Source organism: Macrobrachium nipponense, chromosome 6 (assembly GCF_015104395.2).
Source record: "Macrobrachium nipponense isolate FS-2020 chromosome 6, ASM1510439v2, whole genome shotgun sequence".
NCBI classification, from domain to species: Eukaryota; Metazoa; Arthropoda; class Malacostraca; order Decapoda; family Palaemonidae; genus Macrobrachium; species Macrobrachium nipponense.
The window spans coordinates 41,390,330-41,405,072 of NC_061108.1; the positions used below are offsets into that span (position 1 = coordinate 41,390,330).

The 14,743-nt window shown below is 32.4% G+C and overlaps 1 protein-coding gene across 1 annotated transcript in view; it reads left to right on the top strand.

Annotated features, from left to right (window-relative positions):
• The window catches only part of LOC135216356 (type 2 phosphatidylinositol 4,5-bisphosphate 4-phosphatase-like), a 157,647-nt gene that overhangs the window by 24,058 nt on the left and 118,846 nt on the right, over positions 1-14,743 (top strand). The gene's annotated exons all lie outside the window — the stretch shown is intronic.

Sequence of the window (14,743 nt, forward strand, 5' to 3'; positions counted from 1 at the left end):
AAGTCATCTGTGGATTTGTGAATGTATTGATGTCCTAGTTTGTTAGTAGGATCAGATGAACTTGTGGAAATATGTGAAAATATGGAATATTGGAATTATTATTACTATTAGTAGTATATTTATAAGATGAAGTGTTTTCTAATGGAACAAGCCCACAGGGGCCACTGACTTGAAATTCAAGCTTCCAAAAGATATGCTGTTTGTTAGGAAGTAATAGGAGGAGGTAAAGGGAAGTAATACATAATGAATAGATCCCACTCATAGTTCCAATTGCACAACATCCACTGGGAGGCTGTTCCACAGTCAAACTGTGTGAGGAATAAAGGACCTCGGGAATTGAGAAGTTTTACAGCAAGGCACCTTTACTGCAAACTCACGCACACTCATAATATATATATATATATATATATATATATATATATATATAATATATATATATATATATATATATATATATATATATCATATATATATATATATATATATATATATATATATATATATATATATATATATATATATATATATTAATTGAGCTATAAATGTCCTTTGATATCTAATTTGCTCTACCTCAGAATTCCTAGGTAGAGCAAATTAGATATTAAAGGACATTTGTAACACTATTAATTTATATGAATCACAGTGATGTGGTAATTATTCACATTATATATATATATATATATATATATATATATATATATATATATATATATATATATATATATATATATATATATATATAGTATGATGTAGTAGTATGTATGTATGTATGTATGAGTGTATTGATTTATATATGGATACTTCAACTGTAGGGAACGAAAACTCCAAAGTATGATTCTGACGAGTAATGTATGGCAGTGTTTGCTATGGGTTAGTTGTCGACATGCATAGAATTCCATCATATTACAAAATTAAAATTAGACGGTGCTTTTTGTTTTTGCACGTAAAACAATTTGAAAATATTTTTGTATTGAGGTACATTTATTATAATTTGAAATTGATTTTTTTCCATTTGAAGTCCATCTTTTTTAATTTGATTTTCACCTTTTTAATTTGAATTTGATCATTTTTCAATTTGGAATTGATATTTTTTTAATTGAGGGTAAAAAGCTGTAGACCAGATAGAATTTCAGGGAGAAGGGCTTTAGAATGACAGTAGCAAGTTTTATTTCACATTTAGCCCTTTAAATGCTAACTCGCAGTAGAATGTGCTGTCGTGTAAATAAATTTTACTGAAGCTTCATCTTGAGCATGCATACATCTTCTGTTTTGGATATTGCCTGAATGTTGTGGATTCTTCATCCATTGTCTGTTACAGATAAAAGAGAAGCTAAGGTAATTTGAATCATGACCCTACCCTTACCCCACCCTCTCTTGATCCTTTTTCTCTGCCACAAGGTTGCCTCCCCTCATCGCTAAGTACTATTTCAGTCTTGTTTTGTCACCACACCCCTCATGTATCCTGCATAAATTTAAATTCCATGGTCATTGGGGTTCAATTGTTTCTTTTGTACTTGGGCAAGAAAAGTTCATTGGATTTACATTCATTGGACTTTTGCATGAAGACTAAGGTGCCAAGTGAGGTTATTATAAATCAAGAATAGTCTGTAAGGTTTGGGGCAGCTTGTCTAATGAATTCATAATACATATTGCTACAAGTGTAACTAATGGTTATGGTATGAATTTTAAAGCTTTAACTGCTTTAATCAGTTATTGAGAAAAATTATAGTCTTTAGTTTTGAATGAGGCTTCATATTTGCAGTATGTACTGCTATGTTGAAGAAGTTGACTGTACGTACTCCTCTTGATTAGGGTTTATGCAAGTTAAGCTGGGAATGTCGTCCCACAAATCCATGGATGCCTTATTTTTGCTGATTTGTCTTGTTTTTTGAAGTCTTTTAAATGTAGGAAGGAAACTGTACAAATAGAAATGAATATTTTTAACTGCTGCGCTTATTAGCAAGCACAAAAATCTCGGTGTAAGTAAAACTACATGCATAAGAAGGGTGTTTTTCATTTTGCTAAACTTTCCATCGTAAAGTTGTATATATATTATGAAAATACATAATATTAAGTTATTGTTTTGCTTTGAACTTTTAAAAGACTTGCAACCGTGCGCATGGCATTGAAATGAGTCACTTTAGAATTTGACAAGCCTAGATTGGGGTCTCCAAGTGTTTTTGTACTTTTCACTATACCATCTTCTCGCTGTTTCACTTGTAGACGCAGTGCTACATTTTTAAGATCTTTTTGTTGGTAACCTCCCAACACAAAGATCATGCAAAAATTTTCCTTATCCCTGTAAGGAAGCTTAGATAATTACTTCCAAGGAGGAACCAATGTTGTATGTAATTATCATCATCATTATTATTCATAACATGAAAATTATTTATGTTGAACAAGCCCACAGGGCCCACTAACTTGAAATTCAAGCTTTTAAAGAATATAGTATTTATCAGAAACAAGAAACGGAAGGTATTGGGAAATACAGAAAGAAGGGATTATTAGAAAAGAAAAACTGAATTTTGTAAATGAATAAATATATAAAAATTACAGTAAATTATTAAAATACATGAATAGTTTTTGGGTAGTTATGCATTGCACCTTCACTTGAAATTTTTTGAATTCTATTTGCACTGTGTGAGGAATAAAGGACCTCTGCAACTGAGAAGTTTGCTAGCGAGGCACATTTACTGCCTACTGGTTCTGCTCTCCATCAAATTTGATTGCCCACTAAAAAATTTTATACCTGGTTTTTTAATAGTTTTATCACAAAAAAAGTGCATTTTACGATGAAATTGATAAACAAAACCAGGAATTTTGTGGACATTTCTCATAGAAAAATACAGCGAATAGGCAAATTTTCTGCGAATGATGCGGGGAAACTTTCCAGAGAGAAATCCGCAAATCCGGAGAATGTGAATAAGTGGGGTCCATGGTATACAATGATGTATTATTTGTTGTTGCAGATGGGTCTGGTCAAGACTGCAATCGTCAACCTACTTCCACCACGATCACTGATTGATACACTTGTAATGGCCAGATGATTACAGATTTTTTTTCAAGTAATATATGCATAACTTATGTATTACAAGTATTATGCCACACATATATATACTTTATAATCAACTTTCCTATACCTCGTTAACTTACACCCAAAGGGAATTACAGGCAGTCCCCAGTTATTGGCAGTGTGCTGAAAAGCGAAAACAGTCATTAACTGAAACACTGCAATTTACGGCGCCATAATGCCACTTACGGCATCGATAACCAGTTATCGGTGCCAGAAGCACCCTTATGGCTCTTCATAAGCACTTTATGGTGCCTCGTTTAGGTATGTTATGGCACCATAGATCGCCAATTTTATGGGGCTAGACATAAAACTGGATCACCGCTAACCAAGTCCGCCAATAACCGGGGGCTGCCTGTACCACAGTGACTTTGATCACTCAGCCATCAAGAGAGGTGTGAGTTTATATTGACTGCTGTACCTATTCCAGTCAAATTCAGGTTCTGTACTCGGAATTGGAATCAACCCATCTCCCCTGAAATGGCTGATTGGTGGGGTTGTGACACTACAAATTATGAATTTTTGTCACTTATACACCTGTAACCTCATTACATTCACAAATAGTGAGTGTAGGTCTTGTTTACAATTTCCTGTATAACCTCATTACATTCACAAATAGTGAGTGTAGGTCTTGTTTACAATGAAATTGACTAAATTCTTGGATTAACTTCCACCCCGAGATAATTAAAATGAAAGTAGTTAACATATCAAATACTTTCTCCCTTTCTTTCACCATTAATATTAACATTCATTGCTCCATTTTCTTGGTTTCCATTTCTTACAATCTTACTCTTGTTGACATTTTCTAACAACTTCACTTCTTGCGATCATTGCACAATCCATTCTGTATCATCTGCAAACTGATCATTGCAGAATCCATTCAAGGCCTTTTCACCAATGCAAATGTACTTTCTTTTGACCGTACAACATTCGACCTTAAAAGGTTAGTCTTTAAACCATTCATTCTGTCGTTTGCAGATTTCTAACATGCATACTTTATTTCTATCATAAAACCTTCCAATCAATGTCAGTATTGTAACATGATCTATATATTCTCAATAACACTCACATTACTAATGTATCAGATGTAGCATAAGCTTTCTTCTCTTTTGTTTTTCCACAAAACAGTTTTTCCTTTTAATCTCAAATTTCTATAATAACTGTTTCATAAATGCTTAATCTTCATAATACTCACTTCCATGTCTGAACCCAGTGTATTCCTATATCAGTTGTCTTCTCAGTTTGTCTTAGGTTGGCCCCAAAATCCATATTCCAGACACCTTCCTTTATGAATTAAGTGCTAATACATACATATGTATTCCTGTGGTTCCTTCATCACTTTTGCTTTGTACAGAAGAAGAGTTATTCATCTCACCCATTGTTTCAGAACCTCTTCCATAATCCTGATATACCTACAAGCTCCAGTAAGCCTGGCAGTCACATCATCACCACCATGCTTTAGCAGCTTTCTTATAATGCCATCAGTGCCTGGTGCCTTCACATCCTCCTACTCGCAGTTTTCTTTGACACTCACTTTTACAAACATTTTCAAGAATACACTAACCTTTTCTACTCTTGTGTAATTCAGCTATGCATCCTAATTTACGTTCTTATACTATTCAACAAATCAAAATACTTTCCATTCTGTTTTTGCTAATCTTGAAAATTTATTATGGTTGTCAGTTTTGGTATTAAGGAATTCTTTTGTACATGTTACCTTCCATCAGAATTTTTTTCTGGATGACATGATTGATTATTTCATAAACAAAATCAGGAGACCATTGCCTAGATAATGCGTTAATATAGGGAATTTCTTTGTACATGTTCTCTACCATTAGGAATTTTTTTTTCTGTTCAACATGATGGATTGTTTTTTAGTAAACAAAATCTGAACACCATTGCCTAAATATTATTGCCTGAATAAGGAGTTTATTTGAGTAATTCATTTGTACATGTTCCCAACAATTAGACATTTTTTCCTGTTTGACCTGATAGATTTTTTTTCAGTAATTAAAATCTGGTGACCATTGCCTTAATAATGAATTGTTCCATCCTCAGGTGGAATGTTTTACTTGTATTCACCTGTTGGTAAGGGTCCACATTTTCAGCTTCCATTTTTTACTTTATTTTACTCATATCTTTATTAATCTTCAAGTTGTTGTGGCTATGTTATGTATTTTTCACAGTTTTAAAATGAAAAAAATTTGTTTTCTTGTTTTTCGCCCAGGGACAGGGAGGAAGGGTAACTTGGTTGGTGACCCCTTGTCTGGCCCAGATGAGCTACCGCCACCATATACCCCTCATCTTCGGGTGGGAGTGCCAATGGTGACATGCAGAGTTTGTCAAGCGATGATTGACATCTCTGGGAAAGTAGACCACAGTTTTGTAAATGCAGTCAGTGTAACGAGGCAACGGTAAGTGTAAAGGATGTTGTGTATTGTACAGTGATGGGGGAGGGGGTTAGAACTGTGGTTAAGAGTGTGGTAAAGGTTATATTTGTACTCTTACAATAACCAAAAATCTGCCAGTAGCACTCTTTTGCATTATGCTGTATCATACTTTTATATTGTGGGAGACGTTTTGCTAAGTTTCAGTAATTTAAAACTTTGGAGGGTTGAAAAGGTTATGTTGTTTGAAAGTCTGAGAGTTAATAAAGTCTGAAAAAACTTAGAAAGCAAGAAAAATAAAAGTAAATAAGCATTATCAGAATATTGTTCATGGTAGTGGTTTGTTTTTATAGATCTCGTCTTAAAACTGCGAGTATCTGTGGGACACACAATGCTTTGTCAAGCCAAGTTAGTGTTTAACCCTTAAACGCCGACTGGATGTATTATATGTCGACTAAAATTGTCTGTCGGGTGCTTAATTGACGTACGATACGTCAACTACAAAAAAGGTTTTTTTTAAATATTCGCAGGAAAAAAAATAGTTATAGGCCTAGTTTGCAAAAAATTTTAAATCATGCGCCTTGAGGGATGCTGGGAGTTCACGGATCAAGCTGTTGTTTTGTTTACAAGCGTTACCCAGGCGCACATGCGCGAATTTCTTTCTTCTCGCACTAAAAAGCATCAGCGACACATTCGGAAATTCTTTAGTTATTTGGTCGTAATTTTTGCACCGTTTTATATTAGCCATTATATAGAGTTTTATATATGAAAAAGTGCGCAATTTTATGTAGAATACAACTAAAACAACCCTGGGTTGTAGCTTTTATCAGTTTTGAAATATTTTCATACAAATCACGATATGTGCCAAAATTTCAACCTTTGGTCAACTTTGACTTGCCTGAAATGGTCGAAAAACGCAATTGTATGCTAAAAACTCTTACATTCTAGTAATATTCAATCATTTACCTTCATTTTGTAGCAAATTTGGAACTCTAGCACAATATTTCGATTTATGGTGAATTTTTGAAATAAAAACTTTCCTTACGTCCGTGCGGTAACTGCCGAAAATCTCTGAAATTCTTTCGCCAGTTTGTCATAATGTTTGCACCGTTTTATATTAGCCGTTACATAAAGTTTTATATATGAAAATGTGTGCAATTTCATGTAGAATACAACAAAAAATACCCATGGTTCTAGCTTTTATCAGTTTTGAAATATTTTCATATACTGTATATACTCGCGCACTATCATGCGAATTTTGAAGCCTTAATTTTGGAGCTAAGTTTAAGGGGGTCACAAAATTCGAGTATGTAATAATCATATATTAGTATCATATGATAAAATATAAACATAATAGATATGCATCTTTTCCATGGATATTTTTAAAAAGTTTTGTTTTACTTCTCTGCATCCAAAAATATTATGTATTTTCACATTACTATTTGCTTGTATTATAAAATACAAACAGCAATCAATGTTTTGTTTTTGGAAATCAGCTGAGGGCAATTCGAAGTAAGTTTGTTTTGCTGTGTTAAACTCAAATCAGAGCGACTTTCTTGCCTCTAGTTAGCGCAAATGAATCTCAAGATACTCTATTTATATGAGACAAGGTTATTTTACGTTATACAAGGTGTTTTCAAGTGGAAATATCACTTGAAAATGTATCGTTTTTGAACGAAATTTAGTATTTATTTTGTTAGTATTTTTTTGTTTATTTCGTAGTTAGATGCGCAAACAAAAATCAACATTCCGTTAAATATTTTCACTTTTATCCCATCAGAATGCTATGAGCTTTACGTATTTATCTTTTATTGGAGTGAAAGCAGTAAAATGTGTTCTTTTCATGCCCATGAAGTTTGCGAAAGTTTCATGGAGCGAAGCAGCGGATAACCGGGGACCACCTGTAATAAATCAAGAATGCAAGAAGAGGAAAGATGATAAAATAAAAAACTTTCACAAGGAAGCCATTTAGACAAACAATCAAGGCATGCAGAAGCTGAAAGCGGTGCCAGTGTGTTTATTACAGAGCTTAGTTACTTTTACAGTAGTAAATAACCATAAAAAGCAATTGTCACTAGATAGGTATTTTACCATAACGAAAGTAAAAGTGATTTGGGCAGATCGAAAGGAATTGAAAGAAATGGGCGAATAATCATCCCAGTCTCGCTGATAAGTCAGTGGGAAGCAGAGCCTCTCTCTCTCTCTCTCTCTCTCTCTCTCTCTCTCTCTCTCTCTCGGTCTCTCTCTCTCTCATCTCGTCGCTCTCTCTCTCTCTCTCGTGCATTGAAACAGACTTGAGCAAGCGTTTTTTTTCATTTGTTTTTTACTGATTACAGTTTTTGCATTTGATTGTTTTGGCATGTTTTATCATTGGTAAATTGATTGTGAAATATTTTATTTTTTATGTGAATTGGTACTGCTTTTATGTACATATTATAGTAAAGATTTTACTGTCTCTTCTCTCCTCAACAATACCATGACGCAGGATAACTTAAAATCATTTCTTTGTTACAGTAATACCCCGAGTTTGGCATGGTCTTTTAAATTGCTAATAAATGCATACTTCTGGCATTTGAACACTAAAGATGACCCTAGTCATGCTCCCTAACTTTAGGCTAACTTTTAAATGGAATTAAAGTTACTGTAATTTGATTTAAAAGTTAGTTTAATACATTACCCTTAAAAGAGGAATAACTGGTTGGCATAAAGATAGTAACAGTAACTACTATGTACATACATAATCATTTTTTTATGTATACTAAAGTTACATCTAATTCATGGGATGCCATTTTCTTTTTCTGTCAGAGTAAAAGTTTTCTTTGCATCACTAGGTAAACTTCATAAGTCAGGCATAACAAAGTCACAATTAAATAAAATAAAGAAGACATGTATGTACATGAGTAATGTTTGCTGAAGCAGAAGGTAAAATTAAATCAATTTAAAATCATGAACTAGTGTGTAGAGAGAGAGAGAGAGAGAGAGAGAGAGAGAGAGAGAGAGAGAGAGAGAGAGAGAGAGAGAGAGAGAGAGAAATACATACGTCATGTAGGTAAAACTCTGGAGGGGTATCATCTTTAAAAAGTGTGAATGGGGTCACATCTTTTGAAAGTAGTACATTAACTGTAGGTGCTGTAATTACGTAACATAGTACATACAGATTGTACCAGCACTTTTCTCCGAGGTTAAGAAAGTAATTTTCACAGAACGACAGCTCTGATGTTTTACTAGTAGATCATCAAGTTCTTATATAGTGACTAACACTGAATTACCTGCTGCCTTTGTATTATTTTCAAAAATGTAAATAGCATACGCATAATCTACATAATAATGTTACACAAAAGCCTGAAAACTTATACTAATTGTAGTATATATTAGTACATACTTCAGAAATTGAACAAAGTTTCTGAAGGGATATTGTCTTTGAAAAGTGAAGTTAACTTTGTGAGTGGGTATCACATCTTATAAAAGTATGTACATATATGTACTAAATGCATATTTATGCTTGCACAAAAATAAAAATAATACATTTTTAATAAATATTTTAATGCAGAAAAGCTTTAGAATTTACAAATTTGCATTATAAATTAAACATAAACACTTGCAGGGTTTTGCAGTGCTTCTGGAGGGTTCGCAAATGTTCGCATTATTCTGAAGAACTCGTGTATGATAATTAGTTAACCCTTAAACGCCGAGTGGACGTATTTTACATCGACATTTTTTGTGTATCGGGTGCCGACTGGAACGTATTTTACGTCGACATACAAAAGTTTTTTTAAAAATTCTCTGAAAAATACTTATAGGCCTACCAGCCGAAAACTCTTGAATCACGCGCCTTGGGGGATGCTGGGAGTTCACGGATCAAGGCGTTGTTTTGTTTACAATCGTTACGCAGGCGCGCAAGTGCGAATTTCTTTCTTGCCGCACTAAAAAGTATCGGTGACACATCTCTGAAATTATTTCGTCACTTTGACATAATTTTTGTACCATTTTAAATTAGCCGTTACATGGAGTATTATATATGAAAATGTGTGCATTTTTATGTAGAATACAACCAAAAAATACTCATGATTGTAGCTTTTATCAGTTTTGAGATATTTTCATATAAATAACGATAAGTGCCAAAATTTCAACCTCCGGTCAACTTTGACTACCGAAATGGTCAAAAAACACAATTGTAAGCTAAAACACTTATATTTTAGTAATATTCAGTCATTTACCTTAATTTTGCAACTAATTGGAAGTCTCTAGCACAATATTTCGATTTATGGTGAATTTATGAAAAAACTTTTTCCTTACTCCGGCACGGCCGGTTAACTCTTCCGAAAAAAATCATACGTACGATTGTGGTAATGTTTGCACCATTTTAAATTAGCCGTTACATAAAGTTTTACATATGAAAATGTGCGTAATTTTATGCACAATACAACTAAAAACAACCCATGGTTGTAGCTTTTATCAGTTTTGAAATATTTCCATATAAAAAATGATAAGTGACAAATTTTCAACCTTCGGTCAACTTTGACTCTACCGAAATGGTCGAAAAACGCAATTGTAAGATAAAACTCTTATATTCTAGTAATATTCAATCATTTACCTTCATTTTGCAACAAATTGGAAGTCTCTAGCACAATATTTCGATTTATGGTGAATTTATGAAAAAAAATAAAATTTTCTTTACGTCCGCGCGGTAACTTCCGAAAAAATCATACGTGCGATTGTGGTAATGTTTGCACCATTTTAAATTAGCCGTTACATAAAGTTTTATATATGAAAATGTGCACAATTTCATGTAGAATACAACAAAAAATAATTGAAGGTTGTAGCTTTTCTCATTTTTGAAATATTTGCATATAAATCACGATAAATAGAAAAAAAAACCACGTTCGGTCAACTTTGACTACCAAAATGGTCGAAAAACGCAATTGTAAGCTAAAACTCTTACAGTCTAGTAATATTCAGTCATTTATCTTCATCTTGAAACAAATTCGAAGTCTCTAGCACAATATTTAGATTTATGGTGAATTTAAAAAAAAAAACTTTCCTTCCCTCAGCGCGCGGATTCTCCGCCGCAAATCTCCGAAATGCGTACGTCGCATTCTCGGAATATTTACTCCGTTTCATATTAGGCATTTCATAGAGTTTTCTATATAAAAATGTGCGCAATTTCATGTACAATAAAACAAAAAATATTTGAAGGTTGTAACTTTTCTAATTTCCGAAATAATTGCATATAAAAAAATATATATAAAAAAATTCGACATTCGGTCAAATTTAACTCGTCAGATATGGTCGAAAACTGCAGTTGTAAGCTAATACTCTTACAGTATAGTAATATTCAATCATTTGTCTTCATTTTGAAAGAAATTGGAAGTCTCTAGGACAATATTTAGATTTATATATGGTGAATTTTTGAAAAAAATATTTGTTTACGTCCGCGCGTTACGAATTCATGCATCATTTTGTGATAATATTTTCTGTGTGTTGCTTTTATCGTTTTACAATGTGTTATATACCAAAATGATCGCAATTTAGTGTACATTACAACGGAAAAAAATAACTTGTTACCTGTAATCGTTTTGCGCATAACGTGATTTGAATACAATTATATATGAAATTTTGTTTTCGTGCTATAATATATCGCATTATTTATATATGATAATGACAATTTTTTTCATTTCTGATGGTTGCATACTAAACTTCAGGCAATGACAAAAAAAAAAGCCAAAAATAAACTCTTAATCTTGAAAACTAAGCGCCTCTGGTGATTTTTGTGAAAAAAATATTTTTTCTGCTTCCACGCTCACTCCGAGACCCCCCAGGCACACGGAAGACGATTTTTAATATACCCCTTCAGCGTTTAAGGGTTAAGTTGCAATGAAAAGTTTGCATTATTGTGAACTCGTGCAAATCAAATCACGTAAGTTTGGGGTATTACTGTATTCCTAAAAAATATAAATGCCTTCTCCCTCTACCACAAGTTAGCTGTGTATCACTGCAACGACGAATGAATTTGTTAATTTTTATTGTGAAAAGCTTCATTCTTTCATTTACTATTTTGTTAATATTGTTTAACTAGACCGTCTCACTTGGTGCACCAAACACTGGCTCAGTTCAGGTTTTTTTTTCTGTTATTGCATTTAATTGTTTTCATATTTTAACATTGCGTTAAATTTATTGGGAAATTTCCCCTTTTTTTGTGAATTGTTATTGCTTTTATATAAGTACAGTGATATTTTAACACTCTTCTCCTTCTCTCCTCATTCAGTCTCAACTCAGCTGGGTGTGACGTCACCGCATTTACGTACGATTTTATGCATTTTTTATGTTAAATGTTATATTGAAAGTTAAATTTTATATTAAATGCTTTATACTTTTATTTATTTTGTCAAATATGATTATCATTAAATTAAATATTGTAAATGAAAATTTTTTTAATACAGTTTAACTTGTAAGACCCAGTAGGCCATCGAATACAAGTATAAACTAGATAATCAGTCAGTTCAAAGTACGAGCATTTGTTCGACAAACTATACACAATTTTCTTGAAAATTTCGTTCGAAAAACGGAAAGTTCAACATAAGAAACGTTAACAAACGAGGTACCACTGTACACTGAATGATTTTTATCATAAAAATCTGTATATTTAGTTATGAAAACAATATAAAAAAATACAGTGATTAGTGAGTAAACAATGTTGTTAATTGTTATAAAAGAAGTTAATTAATGATGATATTAAAAGGTTAAATACTTCAATACTATAAGAGAAAGTGACTTATGTATACAGTACAGAAGTAACTTGATTATGTAATTGTCAAATGTTGTGTAAGGCAGATTTGTTTAATTTGTATTAAAGATTTATTTAATTTCTATTAAGCATTTTTTAGACATTTTGCAGTTTGCATTAATATTAATATTTTAAAATGGGTAAATCATTGTTATAAGCATTTTAAGGGATGTATATACTTATGAGTAACAGTTGTAAAAGGGTAGTGATCTAAGAGGTAGGTCTTAGGATGTTTGGGGTGTATTTTTGTATGAATTTATATTAGGGTAAATTATTTTAGTATGATAATTTAAAGTATATTTTTGTTTGAACTATGCAATGAAGCATTGAATTGTTATTTGGCATTTATAAGCCAGTTACGAGCATTTTTAGAGTGGAATATTGCATTCCCAGGGATTTTGCATTTCCTCGGCAGGTTCTGGAACCTACTCCCTTGTAAAAATGGGGAGTGCTTTAATTATGAAAAATTCAAAGAGTAACTATGATCACTATTTCTCTCTCTAAAATTCAATTATTTACTCTTAACCAAATGTTGCTAATTATCCAACCACAGACTGTTAATAAGAGAGCCTTGAACATCATCATTTCAAGCTTGATCAGTAGTTATGATCTTTAATTGCCAGACCTAACTCAATGTTTTTAAAGCCTGCAAGTGCAGGTTAAGGTCTCTGACATTCTAATGTCAATTAGTAGTTACTACATATTCAGAAAAAAAAACCAAATATGCTCAGAAAAATTAAAAATTCTTTGATACACAAATACTCTGTCCAAGATGTTAATAGTACATGGAGCATCTTCAGTTACCACTATGAGATATGTATTTGAAAACAAAATATGATGTACTTGACTAGACTGTTTAATATAACTTGAAAATAATAGTTACGGAGACTGTGACCGATCACTATGATAGGTTGCTTACATTATCAACAGCCTATTCTGTTTTAGGCTATACATTTGATATGCAACAGTCACTTAATGCTGTTCATTAGATGTTTGTATTTTATGGGTTGTAAGACAGTGCAATGCATTAATAGTACTTAGCATATAATTATAAAATCATTGTAGAATATTTTAAATTGTTGCTATTTGCACTACTGACTGATGTAAAAATTCTCTGTCTTCATTAGAATAGATTAACAAGAGTGATTATATAGTGAACTCTATGTAACAGCTAATATAAAACGGTGCAAAAATTACGACAACGTGACTTAAGCATTTCGGAGATTTGCGGCCGAGAGACCGCGCGCGGAGGGAAAGAAATTTTTTTTTTTTTTAAATTCACCATAAATCGAAATATTGTGCTAGAGACTTCCCATTTGTTCCTAAATGAAGGTAATTGATTGAATATTACTAGACTGTAAGAGTTTTAGCTTACCATTACATTTTTCAACCATTGCGGTCGAGTCAAAGTTGATCGAATGTCAAATTTTTTCTATTTATCATGATTTATATGCAAATTTTTATAAATGGTAAAAGTTACAACCATGAGTTATTTTTTGTTGTAATCTACATGAGACTCAAGCATTTCGGAGATTTGCGGCCGAGATACCGGGCGCAGAGGGAAGGAAAAAGTTTTTTCAAAAATTCACCATAATAAAAATATTGTGCTAGGGACTTCCAATTTGTTTCAAAAATGAAGGTAATTGATTGAATATCACTATACTGTAGAGTTTTAGCTTACAATTGTGTTTTTTGACCATTGTGGTTCAGTCAAAGTTGACTGAATGTCGAATTTTTTCTATTTATCATGATTTATATGCAAGTTTTTCAAAAATGATAAAAGCTCCAACCATGAGTTACTTTTTGTTGTATTTTACATGAAATTGCACACATTTTCATATATAAAACTATGTAACGGCTAATATAAAATGGTGCAAAAATGACGACAATGTGACTCAAGCATTTTGGAGATTTGTGGCCGAGATACCGCACGCAGAGGGAAGGAAAAAGTATTTTTCAAAATTTCACCATAAATCAAGATATTGTGCTAGAGACTTCCAATTTGTTTCAAAATGAAGGTAAATGATTGAATATTACTAGACTGTAAGAGTTTTAGCTTACAATTCCGTTTTTTTACCATTGTGGTCAAGTCAAAGTTGACCGAATGTCTAATTTTTTCTATTTATCGTGATTTATATGCAAATTTTTCAAAAATGATAAAAGCTACAACTATGAGTTATTTTTTTTGTATTTTACATGAAATTGCACACATTTTCATATATAAAACTCTAGGTAACGGCTAATATAAAATGGTGCAAAAATGACGACAATGTGACTCAAGGATTTCGGAGATTTGCGGCTGAGTACCGCGTGCGGAGGGAAGGAAAAAGTTTTTTCAAAAATTCACCATAAATCAAAATATTGTGCTAGAGACTTCCAATTTGTTTCAAAATGAAGGTAATTGATTGAATATCACTAGACTGTAAGAGTTTTAGCTTACAATTGTGTTTTTCTACTATTGTGGTCCAGTCAAAGTTGACTGAATGTCGAATTTTTTCTATT